The sequence below is a fragment of the Jaculus jaculus genome, chromosome 14 (genome assembly GCF_020740685.1).
Source record: "Jaculus jaculus isolate mJacJac1 chromosome 14, mJacJac1.mat.Y.cur, whole genome shotgun sequence".
NCBI classification, from domain to species: Eukaryota; Metazoa; Chordata; class Mammalia; order Rodentia; family Dipodidae; genus Jaculus; species Jaculus jaculus.
This window is the reverse complement of record NC_059115.1, coordinates 7693574-7700512: the sequence shown is the minus strand read 5'-3', so window position 1 is coordinate 7700512 and position 6939 is coordinate 7693574. Positions and strand designations below refer to the sequence as shown.

At 59.4% G+C, this 6939-nt stretch overlaps 1 protein-coding gene across 2 annotated transcripts in view; it reads left to right on the top strand.

Annotated features, from left to right (window-relative positions):
* Positions 1-2551: 2551 nt before the first annotated feature.
* The window catches only part of Slc8a2 (solute carrier family 8 member A2), a 42866-nt gene continuing 38478 nt past the window's right edge, over positions 2552-6939 (top strand). For both annotated transcript variants that reach the window (XM_004672777.2, XM_045134287.1), the window contains exon 1: positions 2552-2652. The gene's annotated coding sequence lies outside the window, so the exon portion shown is untranslated. The remainder of the gene's footprint in view (positions 2653-6939) is intronic.

Here is a 6939-nt window from a genome sequence, read left to right as displayed (position 1 = left end):
TCAGCTCTGTGCCACCTGCTTCCTGGTGGGGGTTGGGAGACAGGCACCACGATTTTGCCAGGGAATTCCATATGTGTGACCAGGATGACACGACGCACCCTTCAGGTGTCAACAGTGGGTGTCAGGAGAGCAGGCTCCCGGCTCCTGTCTCTCCCCTCCAGCAGAAGCCAGCCCAAGGCGAGGGAAGTTACAGGGAGCTGGATTCTCTCCCTGCTGGCAGCGGCCCCAAGGGTGGCCTGCCAGCGCTGGCAGTGGGCACGGGCCACTTGGCAGGGGAAGATCCACTTCTCTTGCTGGTGCACTCAGGGGCTGGAGAGCTCAGCAGCAAGTGCCTGTCACCACAGAGAGGAGAGGGTCCCCGGGGTAGGGGTTGTGGGGAGGTTAGTGACGCTGTGGACCTGTGACTGGGCTGTATGCAGCTGTGTGTGAGCATACATGCAGGTATGCCTACATGTGTGTTCACGCATGCTCACAGGTTAATGTGAGCACGCACCCCACAGCACAGAGGGTGTGTTCAGGAGTTTAGGCCACCTGCCAGGGACTTAAGTTGTTTATTTTTTTTAACTTTTTTTTCTTTTTATTTATTTATTTTTAATTTTTATTAACATTTTCCATGATTTTTTGTTTTTAATATTTGTTATTTGCAAGAGAACTCCAAGGCCTCCTGTGAACTCCAGATGCATGTGCCACTCTGAACATCTGACTTTACATGGGTATTGGGGAATCAAACCTGGGCTGCTAGGCTCTGCAAACAAGTGCCTTTAGCCACTGAGCCATCTCTCCAACCTTTTTGTTTTGTTTTGTTTTGTTTCGAGGGAGGGTCTTGCTGTAGCTCAGGCTGACCTGGGAATTCACTATGTAGGTTCAGGATGGCCTGGAACTCACAGCGATGCTCCTACCCTGGCCTCTTGAGTGCTGGGATTGAAGGCGTTGTACCACCACGCTCTGCTTCCTCCCCCCCCTCCCCCCCGCTTATTTTGAGACACAACCTCAGGTAGCCTAGATTGACCACAAATTTATTATGTAGCAGAGGTTGACCATGAACTTGAAATCCTCCTATCTCCGTCTCCCAAGCGCTGAGATTACAGGTAGGCACCAACATGGCCAGTTTGTGGTTCTGGGATTGACCCCAGGGTTTCGTGTATGCATCCCCAGCCCTATTTCTAGTGTGTGTATGTGTGTGTGTGTGTGTGTGTGTGCGCGCGCGCGCGTGTGCACATGTGCTTTCCGAGGGTGAATGAGGAAAGGTCTTATTAAATAGCCACGGATGGCCTCAAACTCGTGATCCTGGGTGTGCGGTGGCAGGCGTCACACCGGGCAGCCTTTGCAGATCTTGTCTGTCCTCAGTCCTGGACAGCATGTCGTGTGGCGCTTACGGATACAGAGCCCGGAGCCTCACTCCACCACACCGCTGGCTGCCTCAGTTTCCCCACCTCTAAAATGGAGCTAATAATAGTATGTACTTCCCAGGGCCGATCGAGGGTTGGTCGTGCCACCACGTGTTAGGCGCTGCATGAGACAACGTCCTGCCAGCGCCCCGCGGGGCAGGGCCCGAGTGAATGGCCTCGTTATCCGTGGGCGCCTGGGTGGCGGTGACGGTATCCCGGCCCTCCGTGAGGTGCGGCGCGCAGGCTCAGCTGGTGAGCTTGGAAGTGACTCCGGCCGACATTCCTGCCCCCTCCCCCAGGTCCGCCAGCCTGTGACTATTTGTAGCTGTGCTTGCTTCTCTGGGTCCTTGTATGGACGGGAGGCTGACCGAGCGCGACCGGAGGTGGGGACCGGGGATGCCTCTCGCCCTCCCTCCGCCGCTGTCCCGGGCCTCTGGTGCTGAACCTGGAAGTCCGGGTGGCCCCCGCCCCTCCCCACCGTGCCCGGCCGAGGCCCCGCCCCTCGGGTCTTCCCTCCAGGCCCCTGCCGCGGCCTCCACCCCGGCACCCCAGCTGCGCTGGCCCCACCCCCAGCCCCTCGACAACGCCCCCGTCCCGCGGCCCCTCCCTCCTGGGGGTGCCCCACAGCTCCCTGACCACGCCCCACCTTTGGCCCCGCCTTCTCCGCTGGCCTCTTCTTTCTGGAGGTATCCCACCCCCCCACACACCCAACTCATCACCAGCCTCCTCGCCCCCTTCTGGCTGACCCTCACTCAGACCCCCTTCTCCCATCACCTCCCTTGGCGCCTCCCTCCTCCACCCCCTGTCCAGCCTCCTTCCTCTTCCCCTCCTCCTGTAGCGATCTCCTCCCCTCCAGCCCCCTGCCTCCTCCCTCCTGGAACGCCCCCAGCCCTCTGCTCCCGCCCATCCTTTGGCTCCTCCCTTCTCCAGCCCCTCCACCTCCTTCTTACTCCTCCCTTTTTATCCCCTGCCTTCTCCGGGGGGTCCCCCCTCCTGGTCCCTCATCCCTTCCCCTCTCTCGGCTCCTCCCTCCAGCCCCCCAGTTCCCTCCCCTCCCTCGGCTCCTCCCTCCTCCCCGTCCCCCTCTCCCCCTTCCCTGCGGTCCCTCCCCCGACTCCTCTCCTCCCTCCATCCCCTCGCCCTCCCCTCCTCCCCGGATCTCCCTCAGTCCCCGGCTGGTCCGCCTCTCTCTTCCTCGCGGTCCTCGAGCGGAGTCGCCGGCGCCGCGGCCCGAGCGGGGACCTGCCCCGGGCAGCAGCCGCAGGTAAGAGCCCGGCGCGGCGCGGCGCGGGGACCCCGGGCGCTGCGCGGAGCCCTGCGGGCTGCGGTCCCCGCCGGCCTGGGCTCTCACCCCGGCCCCGGCCCCGGCCCCGACTGGGTCTGCGCGGGGCTTCCCAGGCGGGAGCCCGGACTCCGGGTCCTCCGGTCCTCCGCGGGCGCCATCTGTATCTCCGTCTCCGTCTCCCTCCCTGCCAGCCAGCTCACTCCCACACACCTCTGTCTCCGCCCCTGGCGCAGGGAGACCTGGAGGTAGACGGTCCCCGCACGGTGGGCTCCCCACACTGCCCGGAGTCCCCCAACTCCTCTCCCCACCCTTCGGGGGACAGACCCCTCCCCTGGCACTAGGAACCTGTTTCTGCCTAACCAGTATCCCGCCCTGGAGACGGCAGACCAGTCCTTCCTACAGTCCAACTCCCGTACCTCGCCCCCTCCCTGTTCTTGACTCAATCTTTTTTTTTTTTTTTTTTTTTTTTGAGGCAGGGTCTCTACTCCAGACTGACCTGGAACTCTGTAGCCCGGGCTGGCCTCGAACTCACGGCGGTGCTGCAGCCTCAGCCTCCCGAGTGCTGGAATCATAGGTGTGAGCGAGCCACCACACCCGGCGTCATTCATTCTTTCCCACAACTCCTGAGCGGCTTTCCAACTCCCTGCACAGAGCTAGGTGCTGGGTCAGGCCAGGCCAGCCCTTGGTCTCACTTCCACCCCTCCTGGGCCCGCCAGCCCCTCACCTGTCTCCCTGGGAGCGTGGGTCACAACCCTGCCTCACCGCCTCCCGGGAGGCCACACGGAGGCACTCACCTCCCGGTCCACGAATCCTCCTCCTCTGCTTGGCGCTGGGGAAGGTGGGTGAGTGAGTGACAGGTGTGGGCCTGGGCCCGTGGCCGGAGCTGGGGTGAGGTTGTGAGGGGGTGCGTGGGTCTGTGATGCCCCCGCCCTGTGTGACAGCCGCGTGGGGACTCCGGGTGGCTTAAAAGATCACTGGGTTAAGAGTCCCACGCTCTGATTTTTCTGTCCCTGCTCTGCCCCCAGCTTGGCCCAACGCCATTCTCCCCCTTGTGAGCCTCAGTTTACCCACGGGGGGAATGGAAGCCCTGCGTGTGGGGGAGCGGTCTCTGTGTGGGTGCTCAGAAGTGCGTGCCCCACTGGCACTGTCCCTGAGGAGCGGCGGTGCCAGGACTCGGCCCACAGGGAGGCAGCCTCAGGGAAGGCTCCCACCTGACCCGGCTCACCCAGAGCCCACCGGAGGCGCCCCCGGGGCAGAATGGGACATGGGTACTGAGCCCGCTAGCCCAGGACCGCGAGGCCGGGAGAGATGGCCCCAGAGATCCCGCCGCCTCTTCAAGGCTGCGGAGAGAGAGCTGCCCCTGCCCTGCGGGCTCCCTCGGGGTTCCACCCGATCCTTTTGCACCCCGGGGTCTACTTGTAGCTTACCTTTCAGAGCTGCGGAGAGGCTGAGAGAGTAAGCGGCCCCAAGCTCGGCTCAGGCCTCTTGGCCAAGCCTTTTGCAAATATTTATCTGGTACTTGCTCTCACCACCACTGGCCCTTCCTCCCCCTAGGGAGAGAGAGAGAGAGAGAGGAGAGAGAGAGAGACAGACAGACAGACAGAGACACACAGAAAGAGAGGAGAAAGCTGGGCGACAGCAGATCCTTGTGTGACCCAGCCCTCGGAGCAGACAGGAGAGCATCAGTCGCCTGACCCTGGGCTCCCCGGGGGCTTGCAACGGAAGGGACCAAAGTAGTTAGACTCGAGGGAGGACTTCCCAGGCCACACGCCCTTCCCAAGGGAGCCGCTCTCAGGTGGCCGCTTGTTCCTCTGAAAGCCAGACAGGGGTGGGGGAGAGGAGAGCTAGCCGGCTTCAGATCCTGGTGTAATTATGCCTAAGTGTTTGCTAATTAGGGGCTTCTAATTAGATGTATCATTAGGGTAGGGTCCTTGTCAAGGGGGCTAATTGTGCGGTGGCCCTTTAAGAATCACCCCTCTCCCCACCTCCGCGCGCACACATGCACACACACACACACACACACACACACACACACAAAACCTCCTGCCAACATTCTGCCTCCCTCCCCCAGAGGAGCCGGTTCCCAGCTCGTGGGTGTGTGAGCCGGGGGTAGGCTGTGGGTTAGACTCTTAGAGGAACTTTTCAGACCGACGTGAGGGTAACTGGAGACCTGAGGCTGGTGACACAGAGAGGGTCCAAGAGGGAGCCAGCTGCTCAGATGACTTACTCCTCTAGCCCCGCCCTCTTTTTTTTAAAACAGGCAACTGGGTTACCATAGTAACAGGAGGGAAGGACCTCGGAGCCCCTCTGGGAGGGAGAATTAGGAGCCAGAGTTGGTGCTGGGTGACTGACCAAGTCACTTCACTTCTCTGAGCCCTCTCCTCTCAATTGTGGGATGATGGGGACTCCTCCGCAAAGGGCGAGGGTTTTCATTTTGGACTGGGTAGTCGTGAAGGGTGACACCAGAATGAGCACCTGAGGAGGAGAAGGCCTGAGGCTAGCGGGAGCAGGTGCAAAGGCCCTTGCCAGAAACCTGTCTGGTCTGCAGCAGCGGAGGGGAGGTAGTGTGAGTGGAACGGAGCAGGCCAGGGGAAGAGGGCTGGGCCCCTGGGATCATAGCCACGGAGGGTTCTGAACAGAGGAGGTACAGGAGCTAGTGTGTGCTTTAAAGGAAACTCAGACAAGGCTGAAAAAGAGCCATTCATGGGCTGGAGAGATTTGCTAGTGGTTAAGACACTTGCCTGCGAAACCTAAGGGCCCAGGTTCGATTCCCCAAGACGCATGTAAGCCAGATGCACAAGGTGGCGGATGCATCTGAAGTTTGCACTGGCTAAAGGCTCTGGAGAGCTCATTCTCTCTCCCTTTCTCTGTCTCTCAAATAAATAAATTTTTAAAATAGCCATTCACACGCACAATCAGAGCAGAAGAATAGATATCCCACCCCCACACAGGGGACAAAATGCCCATCACAGGCCATGTGCCTCACCACTGTTCGGAGCTGCAGGTTATGGCCTGGGGAGATGGCTCAGTGGAAAAAGTGCTTGCCAGGCGAGCATGGGGACTGAGTTCAGATCCCCAAAGCCCATGCACAGCCGGACACTGTTCCACACGTGTCTGTGATCTTCATGCACCTGAGGTGAGAAGGGAGTCAGAGACAGGAGAATGCCCGGAAACTCGGGCCAGCTAGCCTGGCATAGACAGCAGTGAGCCACCAGAGACCTGCCTCGGACAAGGTGAAAGCCAGAGACCTTCACTGTGGCACACATGTGCCACCCACACGTAGAAAGAAATCTGGAAAAGCAGATGACAAACCCTGGGGTACCTCCCCAGGAGGAGTGCATAAGGCCCTTAGTAGCCTCTCCAAGCTGCACATCAGATGGGTACCCAGCGCCACCCACAGCAGCCCAAACCCCACAGCAAAACCTTCAAAGTTGAAAACGACTAGTAGATTCTCAGCCTGGTGTTCCTGGCTCTTACACTAGACTCCACAGAGCTCTTGATGCCTGGGTTCATTCCTCCATCACCATGTCTGCGGTTCCTCTGTGTGATTACCCACAGTCATAGCTCCCTTCCTGTATAATATTCAGTTGCTCTCTCAGCAGATCACTAGTGAGGGACCCTGGAATCTTTGCAAACTTGGCACTGTTATAAATAACACTGCTGTGAATGTCTTCGAAGGTGCCTTTTGGTGGAGAGATGGCCTAGGTCGGTTGGATCCATTCCTAGCAGAATCGCTGAATTGTGTGTGATGGCCCTCTGTGATGGAGGTTCCCGAAAGACTTCAGCCAATTTATATTTCCCAACTACCATGAGGTCCTAGCCCAGGGATCCTCCGCTCTCCTCCTTACAATTCTGTGTCTTTTTCTCTGGGCACCTGAGTTTCTTTGTGTTGCCTTGGTGTCCTGTTCTGGTTCTCAGCTCAGTCCTTCCTTGTGGTCCAACAAGATGTTTTTTCCTTTGGGTGTTGAAGAGGTGGAAGCCAGAGTGATGCATAGCAAGCAAGCACCCCCAGCCCCTCACTGTAGGTTCTAGACAAGTGCTGTACCACTGAGCCACGCTCCAGCCCCTCACTGTGCATCCTAGACAAGTGCTCTACCTCTGAGCCACACTCCCAGCCCCTCACTGTGGACTCTAGACAAGGGCTCTACCTCTGAGCCACGCCCCCAGCCCCTCACTGTGGGTTCTAGACAAGAGCTCTACCCCTGAGCTATGCTCCCAGCCCCTCACTGTGGGTTCTAGACAAGAGCTCTACCCCTGAGCTATGCT